General features: G+C 36.4%; 1 long non-coding RNA gene across 1 annotated transcript; it reads right to left on the bottom strand.

Annotated features, from left to right (window-relative positions):
* Positions 1-624: 624 nt before the first annotated feature.
* Positions 625-1,713, bottom strand: LOC113787236 (uncharacterized). The gene is made up of 2 exons (XR_003473745.2): positions 1,337-1,713; positions 625-830 (listed from the first exon to the last, which is right to left on the bottom strand). It is a non-coding gene; the product is annotated as an uncharacterized lncRNA (long non-coding RNA).
* Positions 1,714-17,053: the final 15,340 nt, after the last annotated feature.

Here is a 17,053-nt window from a genome sequence, read left to right as displayed (position 1 = left end):
TTGTGCACTGCTCTTCAAGGGCACCACAAATAGGAATCCAAGAGTCTTTCCAAAATCGAGCTCTATGACCATCATTTATGACCCGTCGAATTTGGGGTTTGACTTTCTCCTAAGCTTTAGAGATTGCCCTCCAAATATTTGAAGAATTATTTCTAGCAGTAATGGTGGGCATGTGAAGGGAATCACAATTATAATTGGATGTCATAACTTTCACCCATAGCTTATTTGGCTCAACCATCATATGTCAAGCTAGTTTGAACATATAAGCTTGATTTAACAAATCAGAGGTTTCTAAACTCGAGACCACCTTCTTCCTTAGGGCGACAAGTTTTCTCCCAAAATACCAAGTGGCATTTGATGTGTTGATTGAAGTGGAAATAATAGTCATAAAAAAGGGGGATTGAATTGTGATCCTTTTTAAAATTTAATTTTTATTTAAGATAAATGATTCTCAGGTTGAAAACTTGGAGCATATTGAGTTCATAATGTTCTGAATTGTATATAAAATTAATGCAGTATCTAGGTGTGATATAAATTTAAAGCACATCGTAGTACCCTAATTTTGTCCATCTTGAAAAAAAAAAAAAAAAAAAGGAAATATGTATTTAAAAAGGGAAATAAAAATAATTACAATAAATATTTTTATTATGTATCATAAATTTACAATTTCATCTAATTAGAGTTTTAAAGCCAAAAATAAATTACAATAAAATTTAAATCAGATCAAGCCATGCTATGTTGACTTTGTTCACTGCCAAACCCTGCTATGTTGATGCTGACTGCCATTGATGCACAAGCCATGCTTATTGATACATCTGTTCCTGTTTTAACTAAATAGAGAAATAAAAAGATAACTTGTATAAATCAGCCATTGTACACATTATTGTTAACAAAGAGACAAATTTTGAGTTTAAAAAAAGAAACTAAAAGACAAATAAAAGCTCAGCAAATCAACAGATCAGAACAAATAATGAAGGTATCAGAGATGCAGAAAAATGCAGATGATGAGCAAAGAAAACGAAACATCAAACAAAGAACTAGAAAGCTCAAACTCAAACAGAGACACAGCCAAGAAAGCAACTAATCAGATAAAAAACTCTATAAATACATCCTTTTTTTTACAAAGAGGAAAGATGAGGGAGATTGGGAGGGGAAGAAACACATCTAAAGAAGAGAGTTGTATTTTTTAGAAAAATAGAAGAAACATTTTTTTTTTAAAAGAGAGATTTGGAAACAAAAATAGTTGAGCATAGAAGGAGCAACAACCCAACTCAATCCTTAAAATCATATATATTTAGAAGTAAAAATAAGAGAAAAGGAGAGAAATCGAAATCACCGTCATTTCCACCGGTAACTGCTGCTATCAGCCGTGCACCGCCGCTGTCGCCGTCACTTCTCCTTTTTGGTATGTCTCCCTGTCATGCTTGTTGTTATTTTTTCTATACTTGTTTCTTTTTTATTTTAAAATAGGTTTACTTGCTTTGGACTTATTGAGCTTTGAATGAGTTTACTTCTATTTTGAGATGATGTTGGTTTCTATTGAAATAATGCTAGTGCTAAATTGTTATGCTGGTTTGTATTGAAAAAAAAAATGAGGCTAAGGTGTTTTGAGATGATGGCTACTTTGAAACTTAGCAGTTAGGAAGTATAGCAAGTTGGGACTCGTAGCTTTTTGAACGCAGGCGTGGCCATGCTGTTCTGAAAAGGTCTGCAAGCATGTGTACTATTTGGTGATTGATTTTGATTTATTAAATCAATTATTTATTTATTTAAGAAAGTAAAATCAATAAAATATTATTTTAAAATACATTATATATATATATATATATGTATATATATATGTATATATATACATATATTATGATAATTTAACCATTCTAAAACTCTTTTAATTTATTTATTTTAATTTATTTTATTCTTTTTTTATTCATTTATTTATTTTAATGAACTAATCTAAAATCGACTTATTTAATAGATGTAATTTATTTTATCTCTGAGTTGTTAAAACACAAGTTGTACTACTTGGTGGTTTTGAAACTCAATTTAAAAATCGAGAATAATAAAATATTTTTTAGAGGATTAAATTAGATGTGACATCTTCTTTATTCCTTGAGTTTTGGGACGCGAGTTGTACAACTCGATCGTCTTAAAACTCGTATTTTAAAGTATTTATTCAAATCAAACTCTTTTATTTTTCTATTTTGTCAAAACATTTTTTATCACAAAACAAATTTTCTTTAAAACACACTCAACACATCCGTTTTGTTTTTAACCAAGAACTACGTAACTTTGATTTCTCCATCGCACCGGGAGATACGTAGGAGCAAGATCACATTCTTGTCAAGCAAATAAATAAATTTTTTTTTTGTCCTTTATTTGTTAAGTACATATTTATTTTAAAATCATGTTTTAAATATAGTAATAATTGTGATTCATATTTAATAATAAAGAAAAATAAATATACTTAAGTTAAAACTAATTTTGCACAATTAATTATAGGTAACCGTTTTTAATGGATGTCGTAGGGTGCTAATACATTCCCTACGCATAATCGACTCCCGAACTCAAATTTGGTTTCAAAGACCATTTTTTTCTATTTTTAAGGGTTTCCCAATATTTTCTCTGTTTTTAAAATAAATTTTGGTGGCGACTCCATTGAATTCGAGAAACACTCGAAATTTTAGACCGCGACAGCTGGCGACTCCACTGGGGATATTTAGAGAGTCAAGCCTAACAAATTAATTGTGCATAATTTTTAACTTTTTCTATATTTGTCTGTCTTTTCATTTTTGATTTTATTTTATGTGTTTATTATTTCTTAATAAGTGTTAGTTGACATTATTATTTATTTATTCATTTTTAAACTTGTAGATCATTTTCTATTTATTATTTATTTATTTATTTAGTTATTTATTTTTATTATATGTTTTAGTATCGTTATTGAGTTATTAAATCATACTTATTCTACACCCTACACTTTTATTAAGACACACACTTATGAGTGGAACCTTACACCCGGGTTTGAACAAAACTTAAGTTTAGTTTCGAGGTTGTGTAGTGGTAGCCTTCTGGATGTACATCCTGTTTGGTTAGCATGAAAATCTCACCTAGAGTTTGATCTTATTGAGGGTATTGTCACTCCAAATAGTTTACCTATTGTTGTTGACAATATTCCAAAATGAGATTATTGGCTCTAGGGACCGTGTTTAGAACTATAGAGCCACCTTTGTGAGAGTTTCACTACATAAGCTAATAGACCCTTTCATTATAAGAATATCCATATAAGCAAAAAAACAACTCATACATTCATTCAAAATGTTATATATTCACTACAGACATTCTACATAATTGCATTCATATTTCATGACATTGTTTCTTTTGAAAATAAATTGGCATTTTGCATCAATTTTCAGGATTGTTGGGGAATCATAAGAATCTTAGTCACGTGTTAAATTAAAGCAGACAATGGGATCAGAAAAAAAAAACTTTACTTTTAAAGTTCAAACAACCTGATTTGAAAAGTTTAAGAGACATCAGCAATCAAATGAAAACTATACAACGTGATAGTTTCTTTCTCAAATATGGGAAGATCCTAAATCTCTTGGCAGTAAATGTGCAAACGGGGGCCCTCACGGCTTTGGCTCAGTATTACGACCCTCTCTTAAGATGTTTCACCTTTCAAGACTTTCAGTTGGCCCCGACATTAGAGGAATTTGAGCGAATATTGGGTTATTCCCTAGAAAAAGGAAATCCTTATCGATATACTGGGCAACCACCAAGTTTGGAGGCAATTTTTGAAGTGTTGAAAATCGACATAAGAGAGTTGGCAAGTACAAAAGAAGAAAAAAGAGCCACTCATGGTTTTTCAAGAAAATATCTAGAGCAAAAGTGCCACGACTTAGCCGTTAAAAAAGAATGGAGTGCTTTTATAGATGTTTTGGCTTTAAATATCTATGGTATTGTTTTATTCCCAAACCTTGATAATTTTGTTGATTTTGCTGCTATCAATGTCTTCCTAGCTTTTAACAAACATAAACAAAACCCAGTTCCCGCGATTCTTGCTGATGTATACTACTCTCTGCATATGCGACATGAGAAGAAAGGGGGAACAATTTTGTGTTGTGCTCCAGTGCTGTATATCTGGTTTATGTCTCATATGTTCAAGAAAGGGTATCATATTGGAATTAAAGATAATCGTGAATGGGCTCAAAGTATAGCTAGCCTTACTGGAGACACAATTTCATGGTATCACAGAGAACAAGGGGTGGAGGAAGTAATATGTTGATGCAGAGATTTCCCAAATGTGCCTCTCATGGGAACCAAAGGATGTATTAATTACAATCTGGCGGTAGCAATAAGACAGCTTGGCTACCCTATGTTGGAAAAGTCAGATGATAAGTCGTTGAAAGCTTTTATTTGTCACAATACGGGTATAGTAGACCCACCGATGTTGCGAAGGATAAGTCGAGCTTGAGAAAAGATCATCAGAAAAGGAAAAGCACTTGGATGCAGAAGTTGCAGCACAAAAGAACCCTATCAACAATGGGTAAAAAATAGAGTCCAAGAAATCAAGTTGCCTTTCCACAATACACCCTCGAGTGATCAGGAAATATCTGAACATACCTTCGCCACCAATGAAGAAATAGGAGAACTCAAAGCATTATTGTTTAAATCTGAGAAGGAGAAAAAAGAGTTACAGGCGAAGTTAGAAAAAGTCTCCAAAGAGAACGAGAGCTTACGATCAGAAAACACATGTAAAAGTCAGTTTATTGAAGGAAGTAACAAGAGGTTGAAAATTGAAAAAGAAAATAAACTTGACATACAAGATTGTTTGAGAGGTGCAAATGAAGAGTTAGATGTGCGAAAACAAGAAAAGAATGCAGCTATCGAAGAGGCTTATATGTGGAAGCAGTTGTGGACAAAATCTAATCAAGCAGTCTTAAAAATTCCAAAGCATCTAAGAGAGATTGATGCGGTAATGCATCCGTTGAATACTCCAGTGAAAGTCTACAAGTTCGTTGAATATTTAAAAAATTTGGTAGAAGAATTGGAGGAAAAGATTGGTTGTCCTATTAAAAGAGAAGATTGAAATCCCATAGTCAATGTAGTTTTTAATTTGAATATGATGTACTCTTTTTCTTATCAATGAAGGATTTTCTATTTTGATTTCCAGTCCTCATATTTTCTTCACTAATAATTTGTTCTTGCTATTACCTAAGGCGTATGATTCCCCACTATCCAACTATCATAATTAACTAATTTATTTCATTTCCATCACATTCATATTTTCATACTCATAGAAATTTTATTTATTTATTATTTATTTTTATTTTTTTTAATATAAAAAAACAGACAAAAACCAATAAAGCTGATTCCCCGACACCCTTATCGAACGCGCACGAATTCCAAGATCATGGATGAACTCGAGCAAAACCAAGAGGTGATAAGAGCGGATGTCAACCAACTGAAGGAAAAGGTCGATCGAATCTTGGAAGCTATACAGGCTTTGGCAAGGAAGGAGAATACAAATGAGGATCCTCCAATTGTAAATGAAGAACACCAAACTACTCCTTCTCATCCACCGGGTTTTACCTCAACTAACCAACAATTCCACACTACAACTATGCAATTTCCTATATATGGTCTCCCCGCCTGGTTATACTCCGCCTGTAGTCATCAACCCCATAGAAAATAACCAAAACCACTCAGCTGTCAATCCCCAAAACTTAAACCAATCACAAATCCCACCTCATCTGGGCTATGTGCCATCCCAAAACACTATACCCATAGAAAATATTCCATATAGTGTACCTCAAGTGGCCAATTTTGATGTTAACGGGAATTGACATCAACCTCACATTGGGGATGATACACAATCAAAGGAAAAATTTCATGTCTTAGAAGAGCGAATCAAAGCAATTGAGGGGCATAATGTTTATGGTCTCGAAGCTTTTGACATGTGTTTGGTTCCTGATGTGACTATCCCTCCCAAATTCAAAGTTCCCGACTTTGAAAAATACAAAGGCAACACATGTCCTAAAAATCATCTAACTATGTATTGCAGAAAAATGGCTTCTCATGCTCATAACGATAAACTTCTCATTCATTTCTTTCAAGATAGTTTGAGTGGGGCACCGTCAAGTTGGTATATGCATCTTGAGCGAAGTCGTATTCGTTCATGGAAAGACTTGGCTGATGCCTTCTTGAGGCAATACAGGTACAACATCGACATGGCCCCTGATAGGATGCAATTGCAAAATTCATTGAAAAAAGACAATGAAGCTTTCAAAGAATACGCGCAACGGTGGAGGGAAATGGCATCACAAGTAGAACCTCCGTTATCTAAAAAATAAATGGTTGGTATGTTAATGGATACTCTCCAATCACCTTTTTATGATAAGATGATTGGGAGCATGTCATCAAACTTTTATGACCTTGTCATGATAGGAGAAATGATAGAAAGTGGGATGAGGAGTGGCAAGATTGTATGTGCAGCAACTGGCATAAAAAGACCCCAAACGTCCTTCACAAAAAAGAAAGAAGGGGGGCGCTAACGTTGTAATGGTAAACCCCAAAGTCTCCTATTTTCCACCCATCAATTCTTATCGACCCCCAAACTTACATCCCCTAATATCACAAACTCCTTACATTCCTTATCCATATGTGGCCGCAACCACACAAGCTTCATACCCTCAATATCACCCTTCAAGACCACCTTTTTATCAACCACCACCTACCGCATTTTCCCAACAAAGTCAATGGAACCAAAATCCAATCTCAAATCACTACAGACCACCTATCAATCAAAAAAGGACAACCCGTTTTGACTCAATTCATGTCACGTACAGTCAGTTGTTGCCTCACTTACTCCAAAATTCGATGGTAGTCCTGACCTCTAGAACCACCATTCCCGAAAATGGTATAATCCAAACGCCAAATGTGAATACCATGCTGGAGCCGTGGGGAATTCCGTCGAAGATTGTCAAGCCTTAAAAAGTAAAGTGCAAGAATTGATCAATGCAAAATGGCTTACCTTCAAGGAAGATGGTCCCAACGTGGGGAATAATCCTTTGCCGAGTCACAGAGATACCGCTGTCAATCTCATTGAAGAAGAGATAAACCAGTACACAAAAGATGATTATGTATCGACCATAGAGCCATGCATGGAAAAAAATAGATCTTTTCCAAGACCATTGGAAATCCTCTATAGAAAAGAGAATCCTAAGCCAATTCATAGTGGGAAAAATGCAATAATTGTTCAAGCACCAACCTCTTTTCCTTATGAAAATAACAAAGCGGTTCCATGGAGTTATGAAGTCACATCCCATTTAGTAAATCATCAATCATGTGATATCTTTAAGCCTCAAGGTACTGATATCACCAATATTTCAGGGATTGGCGGGATGACCCGAAGTGGTCGAGTATACACTCCTGAAGAAATTAGGAAAAAGGAAGGTCGTGGAGAAAAATGGAAGGATGTTGTGTATCATGCCATAAAAGGATCATAAACTTGCAAAAAGACAATACCTGAAAAAGAAGCTAATGAATTTTTGAAGTTTATCAAGCAAAGTGAGTATAAGGTGGTAGATCAACTAAATCAAACCCCTTCTAAGATATTTGTTCTTTCTTTGTTAGTAAACTCTAAAGCACATAGAAGGGCACTGATGAAAGTTTTAAACGAGGCCCATGTTACTCACGATATCACCGTTGACCAGTTTGATGGAGTTGTCGGTAATATCACCACCTGTAACGGGTTGAGTTTTAGTGATGTTGAATTACCAGCTGAAGGGATGGAGCATAATAAAGCACTACACATCTCTGTGAAATATCATGATCATATTCTTGCACGAGTGCTAGTTGATAATGGTTCATCATTAAATGTCATGCCGAAATCAACACTATCAAAACTATTTGTTGATGGGGCTTGTTTGAAGCCGAGTGCTATGGTGGTGAAAGCATTTGATGGGTCCAGAAGACAAGTTATTGGTGAGATTGCCCTGCCGATTCAAATCGGACCCCATAACTTTGGAATAACTTTTCAAGTGATGGATATTAAGCCGGCGTACAGTTGCCTTTTAGGGAGACCGTGGATTCACGCTGCGGGATCCGTGACATCCACTCTCCATCAAAAGCTAAAGTTTATAGTGAACAATAAACTGGTGATAATATCTGGGGAAGAAGATATGATAGTGAGTCATCTATCTTCTACAGGCTACATTGAAGACACAGAGGAAGCCATTGAGACTTCCTTCCAAGCATTAGAAATCGCCAACGCTGTCTTCATGGGTGAAGGATTTCGTTTAAAAGAACCAAAATTATCTACCACTTCATTGAAGGCTACAAAATTCATGTTGGAAGAAGGAGTTTTTGTTAAATTCGGGAAATTGATAGAAATACCAGAAAAGAAGGATAAGTAAATAGGTACGGGTTGGGATATGTACCTACTCAAGCTGATGAAGAAAAGGCTGCGAAGGAAAAAAGAGAAAACAAGGTGACTCGTCGAGAAAACTGGATACCGAATTCACAGAAGATTCCTATTTGTGACATTCGTCAAAATTTTCAAAGCGCCGGAATAATATATGCTGATCAGGTGGCTGTTGCGGAAGAGGATCATGGTGATGATGATACCCTCAAGCTAGTGTACCCTTGTCCTCCAAACACCAATCTCAACAATTGGAAGATCATCGAGTTTCCCGTGTTTGTTAATTCATGTTCAAAGTAATTATGTATTTTTAACTCCTTTTGCTCTGCCCAAGGCTATAAGGATAACTAATTAGGGCATATGTATTTCAATTCCATACTTATTATCAATAAATGCATTTTTGAATTCTCCAACTGGTTCTTTTTCTTTTCTCTTTTCTCTTTCTTTTAGCAATCTTTATTCATATTTCTTTTTTTTTTTTTTTTTCTTTTTCTTCTTAATTTAAACCATGCAGAGTCGAAAATGAATATGTTGAAAATAGCAGCGCTAGAACACTTTCTTGTAATTTTGAACACCCAATTAATCATGCCGATGAGGATTGTGAAGACGATTGTGAGCCTCCCCCAGAACCAGAAAGGTTAATTGAACAGGAAGCTAAGATAATCCAACCCTATAAAGAACCTTTTGAGGTGATCAATTTAGGGACTGGGCATGCTAAGAAAGAAGTTAAAATTGGCATGTCTATGAAAGAAAGTGAACGAGAAAAGCTGGTTAAACTTTTATTTGATTATGTGGATGTCTTTGCATGATCATATCAGGATATGTCTGGGATAAACACTAACATAGTTGAACACAAGCTACCACTCAAGCCTGAATGTGCTCCAGTTAAGAAGAAATTGAGGTGGATGAAGCCTGATATGTCACTTAAAATTAGAGAAGAAGTCAAGAAACAATTTGATGCTGGTTTCTTAGCTGTGGCAAAATATCCTCAATGGGTTGCTAACATTGTTCTGGTTCCAAAGAAAGATGGAAAAGTTCGAATGTGTGTTGATTATCGGGATTTAAATAAAGCTAGTCCAAAAGATGATTTTCCTTTGCCTCACATTGATGTCCTAGTGGATAACACTGCTCAATACTCTCTTTTCTCCTTCATAGATGGTTTCTCAGGGTACAATCAAATCAAGATGGCTCCCGAAGGTATGGAGAAAACTACATTTATCACACAATGGGGGACTTTCTGCTATAAAGTGATGCCATTTGGATTGAAGAATGCTGGGGCAACCTATCAAAGAGCAATGGTAACCTTGTTTCATGACATGATGCATAAGGAAATAGAGGTTTACGTGGATGATATGATCGCAAAATCTCGGACCGAAGAAGAACATGTTATTAACCTTCAAAAGTTGTTTGTGCGACTAACATAAGGAAATAGAGGTTTACGTGGATGATATGATTGCCAAAACCTCGAACCGAAAAGAACATGTTGTTAACCTTCAAAAGTTATTTGAGCGACTAAGGAAGTTCAGACTCCGTTTAAACCCTGCTAAATGCACATTTGGTGTGAGATCAGGCAAGTTACTTGGGTTTATCGTTAGTCAAAAAGGGATAGAGGTGGACCTAGATAAAGTAAGAGCAATACAAGAAATGTCGGCTCCACGCACGGAAAAAGAAGTTTGTGGCTTTTTGGGTAGATTGAATTACATTGCGAGGTTTATATTGCATCTCACCGCTACATGCGAACCGATTTTCAAATTGTTGCGTAAAGACCAAAAGGTTGAATGGAATGAGAATTGTCAAAAAGCTTTCGAAAAGATTAAGCAGTACTTATCCAAACCTCCCATCCTAGTGCCTCCTATTCCTGGGAAACCACTTATTATGTACTTAACAGTACTTGACGAGTCAATGGGCTGCGTATTGGGGCAGCATGATGAATCTGGTAGGAAAGAACATGCTATTTATTATTTGAGCAAAAAGTTCACCAGTTGTGAAACAAGATATTCACTGCTTGAACGAACATGTTGCGCATTGGCATGGGCTGTTCGTCGGTTGAGGCAATACATGTTATGTCATACAACTTGGTTGGTGTCTAAAATGGACCCAATTAAATACATCTTTGAGAAACCTGCTCTTACTGGAAGGATCGCCCGTTGGCAGATGTTGTTATCAGAATACGATTTGGTATATGTTACACAAAAATCTATCAAAGGAAGCGCACTAGCAGAGTACTTAGCCCAACAACCGGTAGAAGATTATCAATCAATGCAGTGTGAATTCCCCGATGAAGACATAATGAATTTAGTTGAAGAGATTGAATCATCTGATAAAGAAAAGTGGAGGTTGGTGTTTGATGGTGCTTCTAATGCGTTAGGGCATGGAATTGGAGCCATTTTGATTTCTCCAGAAAACCAGTTCACTCCATTTACGGCTAGGTTGTGTTTTGATTGTACAAACAATATTGCAGAATATGAAGCATGTGTTATGGGCATTAAAGCGGCTATTGAATCAAATGTATAACACTTTAGAAGATTACTTTTCACCATATCCTTTGAGAAGAAAACCAGTTAGCTGACGCCTTGGCCACTTTGTCGTCAATGTTCAAAATAACCACTAATCAAGACGGGCCGATCATAAAATTTCAACAGAAGGATAAGCCATCGTATTGCTTATCGATAGAAGAAGAGCTTGATAGCAAACCGTGGTTTTATGATATCAAATCCTATGTTAAGAATAGGGAATATCCATCAGGTATTTCAGAGAACGACAAGAGGGTTTTGAGGAGGTTGTCAATGAACTTCTTCTTAAATGGTGATGTGCTTTATAAGAGGAATCATGATATGGTTCTCCTCAGATGTTTGGATAAAGCAGAAGCAGAAAAGATCATTCAAGAGGTTCACGAAGGTTCTTTTGGAACTCATGCAAATGGACACGCAATGGCAAGAAAAATCTTGAGGGCTGGCTATTATTGGCTGACAATGGAATCTGATTGCTTTAATTATGTAAAGAAATGTCATAAATGTCAAATATATGCTGATAAAGTACATGTACCGCCCACCTCTTTGAATGTTTTAACGTCACCATGGTCGTTTTCAATGTGGGGGATGGATGTTATTGGACTCACCGAGCCAAAAGCTTCCAATGGTCATCGGTTTATCTTGGTAGCTATTGATTACTTCACAAAATGGGTTGAAGCAGCTTCTTATGCCAATGTGACTAGAAGTGTGGTTGTCAAATTCATCAAAAGAGAATTGATTTGTCGATATGGCTTACCAAACAAGATAATCACTGATAACGCGACTAATTTGAATAACAAAATGATGAAAGAGTTGTGTGATAGTTTCAAAATTCAGCACCATAATTCTTCGCCATATCGTCCGAAAATGAATGGAGCTGTAGAAGCAGCAAATAAGAATATCAAGAAGATCATACAAAAGATGGTGGAGACGTATAAGGATTGGCATGAAATGCTTCCCTTTGCATTACATGGCTATAGAACCTCTGTTCGTACCTCAACAGGGGCAACTCCTTTCTCATTGGTGTATGGAATGGAAGCGGTACTTCCCATTGAAGTTGAAATTCCCTCGATCAGAGTCTTGATGGAAACAAAACTGGAAGAGGCCGAGTGGGTTCAATCACGATTTGACCAGTTAAATCTCATAGAAGAAAAAAGGATGATAGCTCTATGTCACGGCCAGCTATATCAAAAAAGACTTAAAAAGGCATACGAGAAAAAAGTCCGTCCTCGAGAGTTTCAAGAAGGGGACTTGGTGTTAAAGAAAATATTGCCCATAAAAAAAGATTTTCGTGGAAAGTGGACCCCGAATTACGAAGGACCATATGTTGTGAAAAAAGCTTTTTCTGGAGGAGCTCTAATACTCGCAGAAATGGATGGAGATGACCTTCCACTTCCAGTAAATTCAGATGCAGTCAAAAAATATTATGCTTAAAAAAGGGTGATGAGCTCGCTAGGTTGAAAACCTGAATTCAGATGCAGTCAGAAAATATTATGCTTAAAAAAAATGATGGGCTCGCTAGGTTGAAAACCTGAAAAGGCGACCTAGGCAAAAACTAGAGCATCCCGATGGATTGAAAACTCGAAGGAGCGGTCCATGCAAAAGTTAGGGATAAGCGCTTCAGACTGAGGCAATTATTATTCGTGGAAGCTGATTATTAGGGTTCCTAAATTACAAGAACGACTAGCGTTTGTTATGTCTCTACTTAAATTAAACATAGTCGTCCCCACATTGTAACCCTTGCCTCAATTATTTTGCTTTTAATGTAACGAATGTACATTTTTCAATATTGTCATTCGATGTTGTACGTTACACTCTTTATATATCAATCCAGTTTCATTATTGAGTGTTCTATTGTTTCAAATTTTGTTTTATAATAATAAATGTTGGAATTTGAAATATGTGAAAATATAAAAATATTTTAAACATTTTGACACTTGAAAATATACACGGGAACTCGTTTGATTCTCAAGATATATGAGTATGTGAAGAATAATAAGGAGGGTAGTCATTTTAAACAATGGATTTTTGCTTCACTTCGAAAAAAGCGGTCATTCGACAGATACAAGGAGTCATCATGTGGAAAAAATATTTGTCTTTATTCATCCATTGAATCTTGGGACGGAGAAGAGCATAAGGATCGGGGAATCAAAGGAAAGAACAAAAATTTATCTATAATGCATGACACATAAACCATACATAATTTCCTCATACTCACATGATTCATGCATCTTCATTGATACTTTACCTATACTTGATGCATAACACACGAATCATTCATACCTTATCCTTCGAATTGCAAGTATCATATACTTATTCTCCCTCTTTACCTACATACCAGATTGGACCTATTACGTTCATGTTGATCTACGCATCGGTAAACAATCCGAAGACGATCACTTTCGTTTCTAAAGATCTACGCATCGATAAACAATCCGAAGACGATCACTTTCATTTCTAAAGATCTACGCATCGGTAAACAATCCGAAGACGATCACTTTCATTTCTAAAGGTCTAAGCATCGGTAAACAATCCGAAGACGATCACTTTCATTTCTATAGATCTACGCATCGGTAAACAATCCGAAGACGATCACTTTCATTTCTAAAGATCTACGCATCGGTAAACAATCCGAAGACGATCACTTTCATTTCTATAGATCTACGCATCGGTAAACAATCCGAAGACGATCACTTTCATTTCTATAGATCTACGCATCGGTAAACAATCCGAAGACGATCACTTTCATTTCTATAGATCTACGCATCGGTAAACAATCCGAAGACGATCACTTTCATTTCTATAGATCTACGCATCGGTAAACAATCCGAAGACGATCACTTTCATTTCTATAGATCTACGCATCGGTAAACAATCCGAAGACGATCACTTTCATTTCTATAGATCTACGCATCGGTAAACAATCCGAAGACGATCACTTTCATTTCTATAGATCTACGCATCGGTAAACAATCCGAAGACGATCACTTTCATTTCTATAGATCTACGCATCGGTAAACAATCCGAAGACGATCACTTTCATTTCTATAGATCTACGCATCGGTAAACAATCCGAAGACGATCACTTTCATTTCTATAGATCTACGCATCGGTAAACAATCCGAAGACGATCACTTTCATTTCTATAGATCTACGCATCGGTAAACAATCCGAAGACGATCACTTTCATTTCTATAGATCTACGCATCGGTAAACAATCCGAAGACGATCACTTTCATTTCTATAGATCTACGCATCGGTAAACAATCCGAAGACGATCACTTTCATTTCTATAGATCTACGCATCGGTAAACAATCCGAAGACGATCACTTTCATTTCTATAGATCTACGCATCGGTAAACAATCCGAAGACGATCACTTTCATTTCTATAGATCTACGCATCGGTAAACAATCCGAAGACGATCACTTTCATTTCTATAGATCTACGCATCGGTAAACAATCCGAAGACGATCACTTTCATTTCTATAGATCTACGCATCGGTAAACAATCCGAAGACGATCACTTTCATTTCTATAGATCTACGCATCGGTAAACAATCCGAAGACGATCACTTTCATTTCTATAGATCTACGCATCGGTAAACAATCCGAAGACGATCACTTTCATTTCTATAGATCTACGCATCGGTAAACAATCCGAAGACGATCACTTTCATTTCTATAGATCTACGCATCGGTAAACAATCCGAAGACGATCACTTTCATTTCTATAGATCTACGCATCGGTAAACAATCCGAAGACGATCACTTTCATTTCTATAGATCTACGCATCGGTAAACAATCCGAAGACGATCACTTTCATTTCTATAGATCTACGCATCGGTAAACAATCCGAAGACGATCACTTTCATTTCTATAGATCTACGCATCGGTAAACAATCCGAAGACGATCACTTTCATTTCTATAGATCTACGCATCGGTAAACAATCCGAAGACGATCACTTTCATTTCTATAGATCTACGCATCGGTAAACAATCCGAAGACGATCACTTTCATTTCTATAGATCTACGCATCGGTAAACAATCCGAAGACGATCACTTTCATTTCTATAGATCTACGCATCGGTAAACAATCCGAAGACGATCACTTTCATTTCTATAGATCTACGCATCGGTAAACAATCCGAAGACGATCACTTTCATTTCTATAGATCTACGCATCGGTAAACAATCCGAAGACGATCACTTTCATTTCTATAGATCTACGCATCGGTAAACAATCCGAAGACGATCACTTTCATTTCTATAGATCTACGCATCGGTAAACAATCCGAAGACGATCACTTTCATTTCTATAGATCTACGCATCGGTAAACAATCCGAAGACGATCACTTTCATTTCTATAGATCTACGCATCGGTAAACAATCCGAAGACGATCACTTTCATTTCTATAGATCTACGCATCGGTAAACAATCCGAAGACGATCACTTTCATTTCTATAGATCTACGCATCGGTAAACAATCCGAAGACGATCACTTTCATTTCTATAGATCTACGCATCGGTAAACAATCCGAAGACGATCACTTTCATTTCTATAGATCTACGCATCGGTAAACAATCCGAAGACGATCACTTTCATTTCTATAGATCTACGCATCGGTAAACAATCCGAAGACGATCACTTTCATTTCTATAGATCTACGCATCGGTAAACAATCCGAAGACGATCACTTTCATTTCTATAGATCTACGCATCGGTAAACAATCCGAAGACGATCACTTTCATTTCTATAGATCTACGCATCGGTAAACAATCCGAAGACGATCACTTTCATTTCTATAGATCTACGCATCGGTAAACAATCCGAAGACGATCACTTTCATTTCTATAGATCTACGCATCGGTAAACAATCCGAAGACGATCACTTTCATTTCTATAGATCTACGCATCGGTAAACAATCCGAAGACGATCACTTTCATTTCTATAGATCTACGCATCGGTAAACAATCCGAAGACGATCACTTTCATTTCTATAGATCTACGCATCGGTAAACAATCCGAAGACGATCACTTTCATTTCTATAGATCTACGCATCGGTAAACAATCCGAAGACGATCACTTTCATTTCTATAGATCTACGCATCGGTAAACAATCCGAAGACGATCACTTTCATTTCTATAGATCTACGCATCGGTAAACAATCCGAAGACGATCACTTTCATTTCTATAGATCTACGCATCGGTAAACAATCCGAAGACGATCACTTTCATTTCTATAGATCTACGCATCGGTAAACAATCCGAAGACGATCACTTTCATTTCTATAGATCTACGCATCGGTAAACAATCCGAAGACGATCACTTTCATTTCTATAGATCTACGCATCGGTAAACAATCCGAAGACGATCACTTTCATTTCTATAGATCTACGCATCGGTAAACAATCCGAAGACGATCACTTTCATTTCTATAGATCTACGCATCGGTAAACAATCCGAAGACGATCACTTTCATTTCTATAGATCTACGCATCGGTAAACAATCCGAAGACGATCACTTTCATTTCTATAGATCTACGCATCGGTAAACAATCCGAATTACTTGATGGTTTGAGAACTTCATTTTGAGTTCATTTTTAATTGGCAAGTATTGTATGAACTTTTCGCATATTGAAAATCCTATTAAGGTGCATGCTTAGTTGAAAAGTTATTTTGAGCATTTAAAAACTTATATGCTATGTGTTAACTGTTATTTTTCGGTTGGTGACCCTTTACAATTATTGTGGAAATCTGGGCTTTGCCCTCAGATGAGAGTCAGGACGGTCCTACCGGTTCGTACCCTACAGACGGGAATGGAGATGGGAGCGCTTGACTGCAGTTACGATAGGAGGATCCCACGGGGCGCGTGGAGATCACTCAGGGTGTATAGTTTTTTGGTAGGATGATCAGATTAGGTTGATGTATAGGGACTAGGCGTCCTTCTTTTTGGGTTGGAGTATTTTTAATTTGGAAAACTGTACTTATACTAATATTGTCAGTTTGACATCTTATTTGAATGGGTTCCATGTACCATTTGTTGTTGTGTAAATGTTTTGGATTTATATTTGGAGAAACTTTTCCGCTGCTTGTAAATTATAATGACT

The sequence above is a fragment of the Cicer arietinum genome, chromosome 6, assembly GCF_000331145.2.
Source record: "Cicer arietinum cultivar CDC Frontier isolate Library 1 chromosome 6, Cicar.CDCFrontier_v2.0, whole genome shotgun sequence".
Taxonomy (NCBI): domain Eukaryota; kingdom Viridiplantae; phylum Streptophyta; class Magnoliopsida; order Fabales; family Fabaceae; genus Cicer; species Cicer arietinum.
The sequence above is the reverse complement of the archived record's forward strand: the minus strand, read 5'-3'. Positions and strand labels throughout refer to the sequence as shown.